Source organism: Dasypus novemcinctus, chromosome 3, assembly GCF_030445035.2.
Source record: "Dasypus novemcinctus isolate mDasNov1 chromosome 3, mDasNov1.1.hap2, whole genome shotgun sequence".
NCBI lineage: Eukaryota > Metazoa > Chordata > Mammalia > Cingulata > Dasypodidae > Dasypus > Dasypus novemcinctus.
Window position 1 is genome coordinate 42,545,751 of NC_080675.1, and position 14,685 is coordinate 42,560,435.

General features: G+C 47.4%; 1 protein-coding gene across 3 annotated transcripts in view; it reads right to left on the minus strand.

The window, feature by feature from the left end:
* The window catches only part of PLEKHH1 (pleckstrin homology, MyTH4 and FERM domain containing H1), a 60,071-nt gene extending 55,980 nt beyond the window's left edge, over positions 1–4,091 (minus strand). The window contains exon 1 of one of the 3 annotated variants that reach the window (XR_011648320.1): positions 3,868–3,982. The gene's annotated coding sequence lies outside the window, so the exon portion shown is untranslated. Of the gene's footprint in view, positions 1–3,867 lie in introns of all 3 variants that reach the window. The other 2 variants (XM_012519178.4, XM_071213854.1) reach the window with 2 other exon arrangements.
* Between the last annotated feature and the right edge of the window lie 10,594 nt (positions 4,092–14,685).

Consider the following 14,685-nt stretch of genomic DNA (forward strand, 5'->3'; position numbering starts at 1 on the left):
CCACACGGGTCAAGGAGGCCCGGGGTTTGAACCGCGGACCTCCCATGTGGTAGACGGACGCCCTAACCACTGGGCCAAGTCCGCTTCCCTCATGTTTGTACTTTTAACCACAGCCCATCATTCACCACATGGTTCACTGCATGATACAGTTCCATGCCTTGTACAATCCATCCAAAGTGTACACTCAGTGGCTCTCAGTTTCATCAGGGTTGTGCAGTCATCATCTCAGTACATTTTTTAACGTTTTCCTTAATCCAAAGGGAAAAAAAATCCCATACCCCCCTATTATTTACTCTTAGCATTGATATAGTACCTTCCCTAATATTCAGCAAACATCACTTTTCACACAATGTTGGGGGAGACAAAGGACAAAGGCATGTCCCAGCCTACAGGGATCTAAATACCAAGGGAAGGGGCTCAGGCAACCACACACAGCATCTGTTCTCATCTGTAGAGAAAACAGAGCTCAGCCCATTAAGATCCCATGCTCAGGTGCCATGCTCAGGTGGGTTTGAATATTGGCTCAGACACGAAGTAATCCTGTGGCCTTGAATAACTTGCTTAACTTCTCTGAGCCTCTGTTCCCTCACCTGAAAATGAGGGCAATCATATCAGGTTGCACTATATGAAACTGCCAACATTTAACCATTTTGGACCTACAAAAACGGCAATTCCATGTGACTCATTCAAAGATCATATCATGCAGGATTATTTGAGAATTAAAAGAGATCTTAGCTGTCATTACTAATTGTTCTCACTATCAACTAACAAAAGACAAACCAACAGTGCCCTGGACATAAGAGGACACTTGGCCTGATAGATGTGCTCACCAACACAGAGTAGTTGAATATTGAACAAAAGGGTTTAAGATGCAAAGAAAGGTTTCCTCGGGAAGCGAGGCTCAACTGATAAGAGCATCCGCCTACCACATGGGAGGTCCAGGGTTCAAACCCAGGGCCTCCTGACCTGTGTGGTGAGCTGGCCCACGTGCAGTGCTGATGTGCGTAAGGAGTTCCCTGTCATGCAGGGGTGTCCCCCGCGTAGGGGAGCCCCATGCGCAGGGAATGCGCCCTGTAAGGAGAGCAGCCCTGCATGAAAAAAAAAAAAAAAAGTGCAGCCTGCCCAGGAGTGGCACCACACACATGGCAAGCTGATGCAGCAAGGTGATATAACAACAACAGAAAAGAGACGCAGTTTCCCAGTGCCGCTGACAAGAATATAAGCGGGCACAGAAGAACACACGGCAAATGGACACAGAGAGCAGACAACTGGCAGGAGGGGGGGGGGAAGGGGAGAGAAATAAATTTTAAAAAAGATACATCTTTTTAAAAAAAGGAAAGGTTCAACCCCTGTATTTCAGCCACAGTTCTCTCCAGGGGCAATCACTGTTACTGAGTTTCTGTGTATTTTTTTTTCCTTCCTCTCCCCCTCCCCCTCCCCCCACCCTGCTGTTTTTGCTGTCTGTGTCTGTGAGATCTTCTGCATCTATTTCTCTTTTTGTCTTCTCATCTTTCTCCTCTAGGATTCACCGTGATTCAATCCTGGGGACCTCTGATGTGGAAAGGTCAAATGTGCCACTACAGTTTCTGGTTTCTGCTGTGCTTCACCTTGACTCTCCCCTCTGTCTATCTTTTGTTGCGTCATCATCTAGCTGCGTGACTCACTTGCACAGGCACTGGCTCACTGCCCGGACACTGGCTCGCCACACTGGCACTGGCTCACCACGCAGGCACTCACACAGGCACTCGACTCACCACGTGGGCACTCAGCTTGCCACATGGGCACCCAGCTCACCATGTAGGCACTTGAGCGGGCACTCAGCTCACCATGCGAGCACCCACATGGATACTTGGCTGGCTGCACAGGCACTCGGTTTACCTCGCAGACACGCTTTCTCTTCTTTTTCACCAGGAGGCCCCAAGAATCAAAGTTGGGTCCTCCCATATGGTAGGTGGAGGACTTATCACTTGAGCCACATCCACTTCCCTGTGTTTTTTAGATATTCAATAAACATACAAGCATTTAAGTATGTATTATATATATACCCCCAGATACAAATAGGACAATACACATCATATTTAATAATATAACCTAGAGATCTTCCTGTATCAATAGACCTATCTATACAATTCCCAAGCTTTTAAACAGCTTTACTGTATTCCATTGTGTCGCTATTACATTATCTTATTTAAGGGTCCCCTTATTACCGATACTTGGGTTGTTTCCAGCCTTCTGCTAAAGTAAACAACGCTGCAGTGAATATTCTTGTACATAAAATTCTTTTGTATACATCAGCATATATGTGAAGGATAAGCTCCTAGAAATGGAATTATGGGGTTAAGTGATGTACATCTTTTCCAGATAGTCCAAATTGCCCTCTTTCTGAGGTCCTACTAATTCATACTCTAGCCAGCAGCAAGTATGCTTCCCCACAAAGGAGGTCAGTTTTGAACTAGCTTGTGAGATGGAAAGAGGGCTCAGGGGCACTCAGAGACAGCAGGACGGTGGCTCAGCAGCCAGCCAGGTGGGAAGGCACCTGGAGCAGGGACAGGGTAATCCAGCACCTAACATCTGCATCTGTCAAGCACCCAGCAACCCATAAAAAGCCCAGAGTGCAGCATACAGATACCCAACCTGGTAAAGAAGGGAATGAGTGAAGAGAAACATGCCACAGGAGAGTAGAGTGAGAGGTACATATTTCTCTCCAGGAGTTGGTGACTTCTGACAAGGGCAGAAGGGGGACCACGTTGTTTCTGCTCAGTTATTAGCTTCTATGAGATTGGGACCACAGGGTGCACCCCCATAAAACCTAGCTTTGAGCAGGCCCCACAGCCTGGTGGGGAGATGGAGGATAGTGCACTAACCCCACTTCTGGAATTTAGGAGAACTGGGTTTCTTGCCTCTTTCACTTCTTAGCTATGTGACCTTGGGGCAAGCCACAACTTTTCTGAGTTCTAGCTTCCTCCTTTGTAAAATGAGGATAATAATATGCAAGGACACTGGAATTCCCATTTTATGAAGTATTAATGATGTTATCAGCACTATATAGTGTCTGGCACACAGACGACAGTCCAAAAAGTTTGATAAAGAACCTAATGGCTCTTTCAGTGAAAGAGACACTAAAATGATCTTAAAAAGCCCAAGTTTAAATCAGCTCTGTTCCACAGAGTTTTATCGGGTGTGTTCCTAGTTAAAGCTTACCGAGGGAGTGTCCTGGCCGAGAGGAATTCAACAAGGAGAGGAGTCTACCCCCAGATGAGAGTCTTCGTTGCCTCTGCCACCTCCACTAAGGCCCCCTGGCCTCTGACCCCTGGTGAGTGATTCCTTTTTAAGGCTCTAGGACACAAAGCTCCTGGTGTCATTCGGCGCCTCACTTGTTTTCTTTTCTGCTTGGCTGATCTGCCTCTAGTAGTCAAGCCTGACCCATAAGGACCTCTAAGAGAACACCCAGAAATCACAGAAGAAATCACCTACGATGAGGTGGGCAGGAGAGCGGGAGGGGTGAAAGCTAAGGAGCACAGACAACACGGGGGTGGCCAACAAGTATGCCCAAGGGCCTTCCCGGGAGCGACTGGACAGAGCCGCCCCGAACTCCACACTCCAGGTGCTCCACCGGAAGGCTACCCCTCGCCTGGCCGAGCGGGTCTCGAGGGGCTACGGGCGCCCTGCAGCCTGCCCCGCGGCGTCCAGGGCTCCCAGCTGCCGGGAGCGCGTCTCCAGGTAGGCAGGCACCTGCTCCGGAACTGCCCTCCGCCGGGACCCAGGGGGTTCCCAGCCAAACGCGGCCACCTCCCGCCCCCCGCGCCAACACCACGCCCCCACCCCCGAACCCTTCCCGGGCCCCGCCGAGCGCGCGGGGCCGCTCACCTCCAGCCGGCTCGCGGGCGTCCCCGCCGCGCATCGGGCACGGAGGCGCCCTCCGCGCGCGGCCGCCACTGACCTTGCGCCGCTCTCGCCCGCGGCCGCCCCCGCCCCACTCCCCGCAGGCAGGGGGCGGGGTGGGCGTGGCGCCGAGAGGCCGGGGCGGGGCGGGCTCCCGCAGGCTCGCGGAACAAAGCCGAGCGGGGCTTCCCTTCGCCCCCGTCCACGCTCTGCGGGGCTCCCTCCTCCCCTCCCGCTCCTTAAAGGCCGAGCGCGGGGCTCGGAGGAGCGTGCAGCTCGCGGAGAGGCACAGGAAATGACCTCAGCAGGCCCCAGCCTCCCACCTCCCCGCAGCGCTCGGCTCGTCCCTGGGGCGGCGGGGAGAGCCGCGGGGTTCCTGGGCAGCGCGGGGTCTCCAGCCTCCGGCCCTGAGTTCTCTACGGAGGCCTCACCAGCTGCCCCCGGGAGTGGCCGTAGCGCCCTGGGGCATCGGCTCAGCTCCCAGCTGGCGTGGGACCCTCGCAGGATGTGGAACAAGACGGGACCTTATTCCCCAGCATTTTTCTGGCGACCTGTATGAACGGTGACGTCCATATATTTGGAACAGAAGTCCTTTTTCCCATTGGTAGACCAAATGTTATGATTTGTAATTTGAGGGGAGAAAATTATAGTCACCACAACCAGAGAGTAAATTGGGCCTTCAAAATTAAAAAGTTAGTTAATTACATTTAAAAGAAGCCGTCCAAATGGGACAGTCATCAGTGTACCCGCTTTCCTCGGAGGTTTGCAGTCCCTCGGTTCACCAAATATAATCCTACACCCAGAGGGGAAAACACTCAACATTTACTTAGGTGGGGATGAGGTAGAGAAGATGAAAATGAAAAATGCTGTAGAGAAGGATCCACATCTCAAAACAGAGCTTTCTTCCCCAAGCCTGTAGGCTCAAAGTCTGAGCAGAGGCAAAACTCCACCAGGGCAATTTTCTCCAGAGCTGCTTTAGAAGAATCATTCCAAGCACAGGTGTAGAATCTCTGGCCCCACCCGAGTTTGAATCAGAATCCCTGAGGGTGGACCTGGGAAACTGCCCCTTTCACAAGTGCCCTAGGCCATTCCCATGCACAATTTTGAGAGCCCAGGCACTTCAGAAAGCTGGTCCTGAGAGGAAAGGTGAAAGTTAAATTAGACCACTGGAACTTGGGAATCTGCAACCAGAGTCTCTGGAAACCAGGCTCTCCCAGGAGCTGAACTTGCAAATAGATTTATAGCTTATGGAAATTGGGATAAATCAGCTCCAGACTGTGGGACACTGTACCTTTATCACTCCCTTCAACACTTTCACAGCTTCCTAAGGGAGTCCAAAAAAAGCAAGTCCTCTAGAGTTTGCTAAGGGAGATTCACTCATTCATTCATTTGTTCACTCACTTGAATAGGTAATAATGCTCGTAGTATAAATTTCAAATAATAAAAAAGAGCTGATGATGAAAAGTAAGTCTTCTGATGCCCTGTTCCTTGTCCCCCAGATCACCCCCCAAACACAACTACAGTTATAAGGTTTTGTATATCATTTGAAGGTATTTCATATGTATATAAATATGTATTCAGGGAATATGTGAATGCTCATTTTGCCATAATGGGTTATATCATTGGATAGAGACCCATATAATGAGAGTGAAGGTATACCCACATCCTGGGGAGGACTGATGCCCTCAAATAGAGGGAATTGTATCTCTCAAGAGAAATGGTGTCTCCCAGTGCATTAGGGCAGTTGAGCATGTCAAGCCGTCAACACTGTTGCAAGTATCTCTGAACATGGCCCTTCAAACAATGAAGATTGACAGTCACTGTGGGCCCTGAGGGGAGGAGGAAAGAGGTATCAAATAGATGGAACCAGTGTAACTGTGTGGACAATAGAAGTGTTCCACAAGAGTATGCAAGGATGGATATAAGACATGTAAAATTACACCAAAAATATATAGGGGCTGATAGGCTAAAATGTAAATCATACTGTAAAACATAAGATAACTAAAAATTTAGAAAATTGTGGAGTCTAAAATATAAACCACAATGTAAACACAAATGTTACCTTGTTTGAAAGCTATTGTCTCAATATCTGTACAACAGTTTCAGTAAATATAGTATGAATATGTAAAAAGATTATTGTTGTGGAAGGGAAAAGGTTTTATGTTGGATATGTGGGAGTACTGGTGTGGGATGTTATTGACAGGGGACAATGGTTGGCAGGGAGTTCTTCAGGGCATATATCCAGGGTACATAAAAATGTTTGGATATTTTCATAGTGGATAAAATTAAAAACAACAACTGAGGGAGTGCTGAGTTCCTAGCCAGGGGAACTCTATCACAGTCCCTAAAGGAACTGCAACAATCCCCCAAGTGCAACGGGAAAGACCAAAAAAGAAGGAAAGTCCAACAATGAGCCCCTATGCTAATGACTGTGCTTGTGAGTCTGTGCACCTGAAATAGGGTGCCTAAGAGTTACCTCCTGAGAGCCTCCGTGTTGCTCAAATGTGGCCAGTCTCGAAGCCAAACTCAGCATGTAAATGCGTTGCTTTCCCCCCAGCGTGGGACATGACTCCTGAGGATGAGCCTCCCTGGTGCCAAGGGATTACTACCAAGTACCAGTTGATGATGTAACTGGCCTTGAATAAAAGGGTCAACTTGGACCAGCAGAATATCTCAATCTACATATAATACCAGGAATTAAAAATGCTTTTTGGCCTGAATCAAGGGGGAAATGGAAAGGACAAATGAGTTTATATGGCTATGAGTCTCCAAAAAGAGCCGGGAGGTTTATCAGAGGGGTTGCTCTTATGCACACCTCAGTAGAGTCCCAGAGACTGAGATAAAGTAGATACAACTCCGGGTATTGGTTCTTCTGAGGGCTACAGAGACCCACAAGTTCTATGGTCATGGCAGATGGAGTTCAGTGCCATGTCAGTTGGCCCTTCTTTGGAGTTTGTGTTTCCCTGTGATGGAGCTGGACTCAGATGTGATCTCTTTTCACAAGCCTCTCCTGTTACTTTTACCAGAACTGTAGTTGGTGCTGGGGTTTAATATATACCCAGGGGATCTGAATCTCTGGACTGACCATATGATAGCCAGGCCCTGAGCCTCAACAGACTTCAGCTCCTACACTCTGGTTTATTAGACTTACCCCACTCAGCTAACATAGAGTTGAAGAAGGTCAACCACCACACCATGGAGCCAAGAGTGCCTACAACTGAAAGCAGGAGGATTGCATCCAGCATCCATGTGGAATCTAAGTCTCCTCTTGATAGAGATGTGGAGTGGATACAACCATTCCAACGCCCACAGGATGGAGGAATAGAATATGGATTAAAGTGGACTTACTTATATTCTATTCATGAACTATTTTCATTAGTAATCAAAGAAAATGTGGCATTGGTGTGGAGAAAGTGGCCATGGTGGCTGCTGGGTGTGGGGAATGGGAGGAAGAGATGAGATGTGGAGGCATTTTCGGGACTTGGAGTTGTCCTGGGTGATGCTGCAGGGACAGTTACCCGACATTGTATGTCCTCCCATGGCTCACTGGGTGGAACGTGGGAGAGTGTGGGCTATGATGTGGACCACTGACCATGAGGTGCAGTGGTGCTCAGAGATGTATTCACCAAATGCAATGAATGTCTCATGATGATGGATGAGAATGTTGCTATGGGGGGAGGAATGGGGTGAGAGGGGTGGAGAGTATATGGGGACCTCATATTTTTTGAATGTAATATTTAAAAAAAAGTAAAGACCAAAAAAAAGCACATGAAAAAATAAATAAATATGTATTCATATCCCCCTTTTAACACTTAGGAAGTATCCTTTGCTTTTTCCTAACCTTACCGTTTGTTAACTGATCCATATTAGCACACCTAAAACTGACTCATTCTTATTTAATAGTTCCCTCCTATTTCTATTGATGGATGTTTAGGATGTTTGCAGTCTTTGGCTATTATACACCTTGCTGCAATGAATAGATTTGCAAATACTTCTTGATCCACGATTGTGACTGTCTTTATGGTTTAATTCTTAGAAGTGGAATTGCTTGTTCTAAGTACATGTGAATTTAAAATTTTGATAGATGTCCCCAAATTGCCACCAACCTACACACTTCTTTCAATATGTAGGAGTACCTCTTTGTTCCCTGCCACCCACATCAATGAGTAACTTATCACATAGTCCAAACCTTTGGAAAGGGAGGATTAAATGAATTAGTAAATCAGGTAATAGAGGTACCGAATTGGGGGCCCAATAATTGCTTAGTAAGTGATAGCTTTTCTTCACCAACCCCCAGCTTTACTCGCTCCCAACTTTTTATTTAGAAAAATTTCAAACCTATAGAAGTTGCAAAAAATAGCATACCTGTATACCTTTTGCCTAGATTTGCGATTGTTGATATTTTGCCACATTTGCTTTATCTCTCTCCCTCTCTCTCACTCACTCCCTCCATGCATATTTTTTTTTCTGGACCATTTGAGAGTTAGTTGTAGACATCAAGACCTTTCACCCCTGATTACTTCAGCATTTAACTCCTAAGTTAAAACAAGGGTGTTCTCCTATCATTATCACACTCAGGAAATTTAACGTTGACATCAGTGCAATACTATCATCTCTACTACACAGGCTGTGTTCACTTTCCCAGTTGTCCCAATAATGTGCTTTATAGCTGGGTTTAGTAGTTCTTCCCACCCTAGTGCTTGTCAGAGTGAATAGATGCCCAGGGGACAATGGGCTGGTCCCCTCCCCCACCCAGGGGTGGCGTGACTCACACAGCCCTGGACCCTGGCAGCTGGTCCCAAGGAAGCTTTTGTTAATCATTCTTCAGGGGCTGTGGGTAATCAACAATGAGACTGCAGGGATGCTGGTGGCAGGAGAACTTCCCCTCTAACGCTGGGGTTGTCCTACCAGCCTTTTTTGTCATCTCCCCTGCCTGACCCCAGCCACCCCACACTGGCAACCTGGGAAGGTTCTGCCCCCGAAGGGCCCTCTAGTTCAGTTTCTGGTGTCTCCTCCACCTTCTCTCTTGGTCTCCAACAAACCATGGTAGTCATCCTTGGAACACTGAGGCCCAGCTCCTGGGGAGGGGGGGAGGTTCTCAACTACAGCCCCCTACTCCACTCTATCCCAGGGATGAGTCCCTGTGGGCCCCGGACTGACCCACCCTTGACTTAACCCTGGCATTAAAAACTGGGTTTCTCAAACTTTGTCATTCTTCCCACAATTTTCTGTCTTAAGGTACTTTTACAAAGCCCTCTGCGGACCCTAGATTTAGTGTCAAACTGTGGCCAATGGCCAATTTCAGACCAAAACGTCAGGTGATGTCCCTTCTTCCCTACTTCCCTTCCTTCCTCCCTCCATTCATAGTAGCAGAATTTTAGGTTGTTCCAGGTGCTTTATGAGGTACCCCTGTCCACTTGGATAAGCACCCCCTTGCTTCTTGCTACAGTTTGTTCTGTGGTAAATGGAGAAACTAGTTCCTAAGTGCACCTGCCATTACAGTCAGAATGTTTGGGGGTTGGATGAAAAGACAAGGTTCTTAGGGAGTCACTACAGCATAGGGGGACTTCACAAAGCTGGGGCAAAGAAAAAGCCATCTTTGAGTACCATTTCTGGGCACCAACTTCGGCTGCTGCTGCAGAGGGAGAGGGAGGGAAGTAGCCAGGGCTGAGATAGGAGCTGAGGGACTCAGAAGCCTACAGGAAAGGCTCTGAGCCCCCAGAGCCCACAAAAGACCCACAGAGAAATAATGCCCACCGCAAATAAAGCTCGTTTCTGTTTGGTGTTAGCTTATTACTGCCAGTGGCCTGCCAGTGGAGTGCGGAGCAGAGAGAGGGGAAGAAAGCACGTACTCTGAGTCTAAAGGTCAGTTAAGGCACTGAAGCTCAGGGCCTCTTTTTATTCTTCTGAGAGGAGGAAGAGGCCTGGATGGGCATCCGTTGTGAATTGATGTAAGACAAATGTCAGGTTCTTGTATTCGCAGGCACTGCTGGAGATTAGAGGTGAGTGGAGGCCGTTTGTCCCCACTCCCATCAGCTCCTACAGGTGGAATATTAAAAATGGCCAAAACCAAATTCTGCCAGATATACAAACATTTATTGGCAAGCGGGTGCAAAACAATTCTACAACCTGCTTCAAAAGAGTTGGACAGTTGGTTCTTACACCTCATTCATGTGAGATCATTTGGGCCCAGATGATCTTTCCAGCTACATCCATATTTTGAAAACCACTCATTTCACCAGTAAAAGACTATTTCTGGGCAGCGGCTGTGGCTCAGTCAGTTGGGCTCCCACCTACCATATGGTGCCGTGGAGTGCCGACTCAGCAAGGTGACACAACAGAAAGGGAGACAAGCAAAAAAAAAACAAACTCAGAAGAACGTGCAGCAAATGGACACAGAGAGCAGACAGCAAGCAAGCTGCAAGGGGGGTGGGATAAATAAATAAAAACAAATACAGACACAGAAGAACACACAGGGAATGGACACAGAAAGCAGACAGCAAGCAAAAAGCCGTGGGGGGGATTTAAAAAAAAAAGACTATTTCTAACATCCCTTAAGAATATGAAACTGCTAGCATAGGTTTCAATGAAATGCCTATGTAACCATCCTCTGGTGTGTGGATTCCTGATTAGAGTACTTCAGCTGCTAAATAACCAGTCTAGGGGTTAGAGGAGAGTTAATTTCTATAACACACCACACAGTTTAGGCTGAAACATTTAAAAAATAAGCTCCTACAGAGTCAATATAACAGCATCCTAGTTTGTGCCTGGGACACACCTGGCTCTCTTCACAGGACAGCCCTATGGGAAAGAATGGGGGTTTTGAAACTGGCCAGACCTTAGTTCCAGTTCCAGCTTTACCATCTATGTGATGATGTGTCCTTGGGGGCAGTTGTGTAAGCTTTCTGTGTTCGTATCTCATTTGTAAACTCAGGATAATAATAATTCTTGCCTTTAAGGGTTGTTGGAAGGATTAAATGAGATAATATAGTATCTGGCTCATAACAAGGAACTCTAAAATGGTAGCTATTGTTATTTGTTCTTTGAACAGATATTCGCTAGAGGGCTAACATTTACCAGTTACTCTGCTAGGTCTTGCAGGGGATACAAAGATGATCAAAACATGCTGTCTGCTTTTAAGGAGCTCTCTCTGTTGCAAGATTTCAAGAGGTAAATGGGATGGCTTGAGAAAGGAGTAACTTGAAGAGAAACTTCGTTTTCCACATAGTCTAACCCCTTCTAGACACCCCACTTCTCAACCCTACCTATGTTGTCTGAGCAGTACTCCAGGCTCCAGAGGCTCTCCTGCTTTGTGCAAACCTTCCCAAATCAGTGTCCCTCCATCTGCCGTCGGGGCCTGGTTCTCAGTGGGAGGGGGAGGGGCGGGCCTCAGACTCCCAGAAGCCTGAGGCTAGTCCAGGTCCAGCCTTCTGCCTCAGGAACCCGGGAGAGCTCGATAGCTCTTCGTTCCCTGACAAGTCAGGAAGCTATTTCTACCTTTGTGTCTCTGGGAAAAGCTGGGGTAACCCGGCCTGCGTCTGAGAGTCTTGGTATCACCGTCAAAATGGGGCTGGGAGGACAGTGAATGGTCATGCAGAGGGGTGCATTCAGGGTAGGAAGGAAATGGGCTGTCCCAGAGGCTGAATTCTTAGGGGGTGGGGGTGAAAAGCTGTGAAAAGTTATCCTAAATTTTAGCCTCAACTCTCATTTATTTTCATTCATTCACTAACAAATATTTATTAAGTGTTTTCCTATTTCCCAGGGTGGCGAACAAAGGGTGGCCAGTATGACCCAATGAACTCAGGGCACAGGTTTTAGAACCAGATCTGCGTGGCATGGAATCCTGGCTCTTCCCAGCAGGGAGCACAGGGTGGAACTGATGCAATTACGACATAAATCAATCGCTGCAAATGATCTGTCCAGGGCAGCTGTGGGCTGTGGAGCCAGAGAGAGACAGGCAGAGGCCAGGGAGGGGAGGGGTAGAGGGAGGGGCTGTCCAGTAACTGCGCACAACTTAACTTCTGAGCTTCAGGCTCTTCGTTCATAAAACAGGAATCAACTCCTTGTGAGCTAGCTACGCCTGGGGTAGCTACCCCTTGCTGGGCAGCCCCACCTGTCCCCAGCTTCTGTGACAGTGACCGTCTCTCCTTGCACATGCTTGCACACAAGTTCCCTGTGTACATACATGTACACATGCACGCACACACGTGTACACCCACACAAACACCATACAACACTCAGGACTCTGGAACTAGCGTGGAGGCTGAAGCCCAGGCCCTGCCTGCTGGCTCCTATCAAGACTGGAACTACCTGTTCCAGGCTCTGTTCCCAGAGTGGGGCAGGGTGCAGCAGGGCTCAAGGACCCTGAGATTCAGCCCCCAGGCTGACAGACAGGCAGAGAGACATGCAAACACCAAATCGAAGCACATGTAATAGACCGCGAATGTTTTAGGGTTGTGCATAAATGGGACAATTCCTCGTCCTCTAGCCCACGCCCTCCCCCTTTGGTTGATTTTCTTCTTTTTCTAAGAATGCCTGGGGGACAAGATGAGGAACAAAAAGAAACATAGATTCCTGTGCCGCTGACAACAACGGAAGCGACACAGAGAACAGACAACCGGGGCCGGGAAGGGGAGAGAAATAAATCTTAAAAAAAAAAAAAATAGAACTTATATCCATGCAGAGTGACCTGTCCAGTGCAGCTATGGGCTCTGGGGCACCAGCGAGCCAGGCAGAGGGGAGGCTCAGCGGGGTGGGGTAGGGGGAGGAAGAGGGGAGAGGAGATGGCGAGGAGAAAGAAACGGGGGGCTTTGAGTTGGGAGCTGATAGAGTTCAGGGGGATGAGGGCCTGGTAAGGCCAGGCATCTACCTAGAATTCTAGATAATTTTAGAACTTGCAGTATCATGGGTTTGAATCAGCTGTCTTAATTCTCCATGTCAACAATATCCAGCTCCAGCTAGGTGGCAGGTACTACATCAGCCTGGGGAGCAGATGTGGCAGGAAACTGGAGTCCTAAGAAGCCAAGGAAATTCAGACCAGTCAGGGAGCTGCTGGTCATAGGCTTTGGCTCCCTTTTAAATTTTAATTTTTAAATATTTTATGAAAAATACTTGTAAATTAAAATGAACAGAAATATTATGCATAATCGTAACTATGTAATTAAGCAGAGTATAAAATTTGCATGAAATTTTTGAATTTTTAAATATTTAAAATTGCTTCAACTATATATACACATGATTTAAAATAAATATATAAACAGAATGATGTATATGCTCTTTGGGTTACAGGAAGCCTTTTTTTTTTCTTGACCATCTGCTCATGTCACACTACACACATAGTAATTCATCCATCTAGTATCTCCCTTTCTAAATTTTTTTCTCTGTTTTTATAGAACTCTTCACAATATTGGCAAAAAAGTCATGAACAATAAACAAAGTCCCTGAACTATTTGAGTATACCTTTTAGTGTTACATATATCTAAACATATATATGTATATTTAAAAAGAGTTATATTCAGCCATGAACATATTAAACAGCACTCTGAATCTTGATTTTCTCCCTCAGCATCATCAAATCAACTTGTTTAGCTCTTACTCATACTTTTTAAAAAAAAGACTTATTTATTTACTCCACCAACTCCACCTTCCCCCACCATTGTCTGCTCTCTGTGTCCATTTACTGTGTGTTCTTCTAGGTCTGCTTATATTCTCATTAGGGACTCTGGGAACTGATCCTGGGACCTTCTGGAGTGGGAGAGAGGCAATCATTCTCTTGCACCACCTCAGCTCCCTGATCTGCCGCATCCCTTACTGTCTCTCCTCTGTGTCTGTGTCTCTTCGTTGTGTCATCTTGCTGCACTAGCTCTCTGTATGGGCCACACTCCTGCGAGGGGCAGCACTCCTGCGCAGGGCAGCACTCTGCACAGGTCAGCACTCCTCATGGGCCAGCTCAGTACACGTGCCAGCTTGCCACACAGGCCAGCTTGCCTTCCCCAGGATATGCCTCTGATATGGTAGATGGGAGGCCAATTGCTAAGCCACATCCACTTCCCTTCATCCTTTTTTAAAAAAAGATTTATTTATTTATTTATTTCTCTTCCCTTCCCGCCCCCCAACCCCAGTTGTCTGTTCTCTGTGTCTATTTGCTGCGTCTTCTTTGTTCACTTCTGTTGTTGTCAGCGGCACAGGAATCTGTGTTTCTTTTTGTTGTGTTATCTTGTTGCGCCAGCTCTCCGTGCGTGCGTGCGGCGCCATTCCTGGGCAGGCCGAACTTTCTTTCGCGCTGGGCGGCTCTCCTTACGGGACGCTCTCCTTGCTCGTGGGGTTCCCCTATGCGGGGAACACCCCTGCGTGGCACGGCACTCCTTGCCAGCATCAGCACTGCGCGTGGACCAGCTCCACACGGGTCAAGGAGGCCCAGGGTTTGAACCGCGGACCTCCCATATGGTAGACGGACGCCCTAACCCCTGGACCAAGGCCACCACCCGCCCCCCTTCATCCTTTTTAATGACTGCATAATATTTCAATAGATCTCATAGTTTGTTCGACCATTTCCCTGGTAATAACTATTCCGTAGGTTTTTGTCAGGATAAACATGCTTACCCTTACATTACTGTATCCTGGTGCTTTTATTTCTATGGATTAGATTACTAAAAGGACAAATGCTGTGTCAAAAGTTATATTTATATTCAGAATCTATAAAAATCTATTAAAAATTGATGTAAAAGGAATACCAAGACAGAGCAGCAGCTGGGAGCCAAGTGAGAGAATTTTCAGTGAGTTGGTATGATCGGCTGTGTCAAA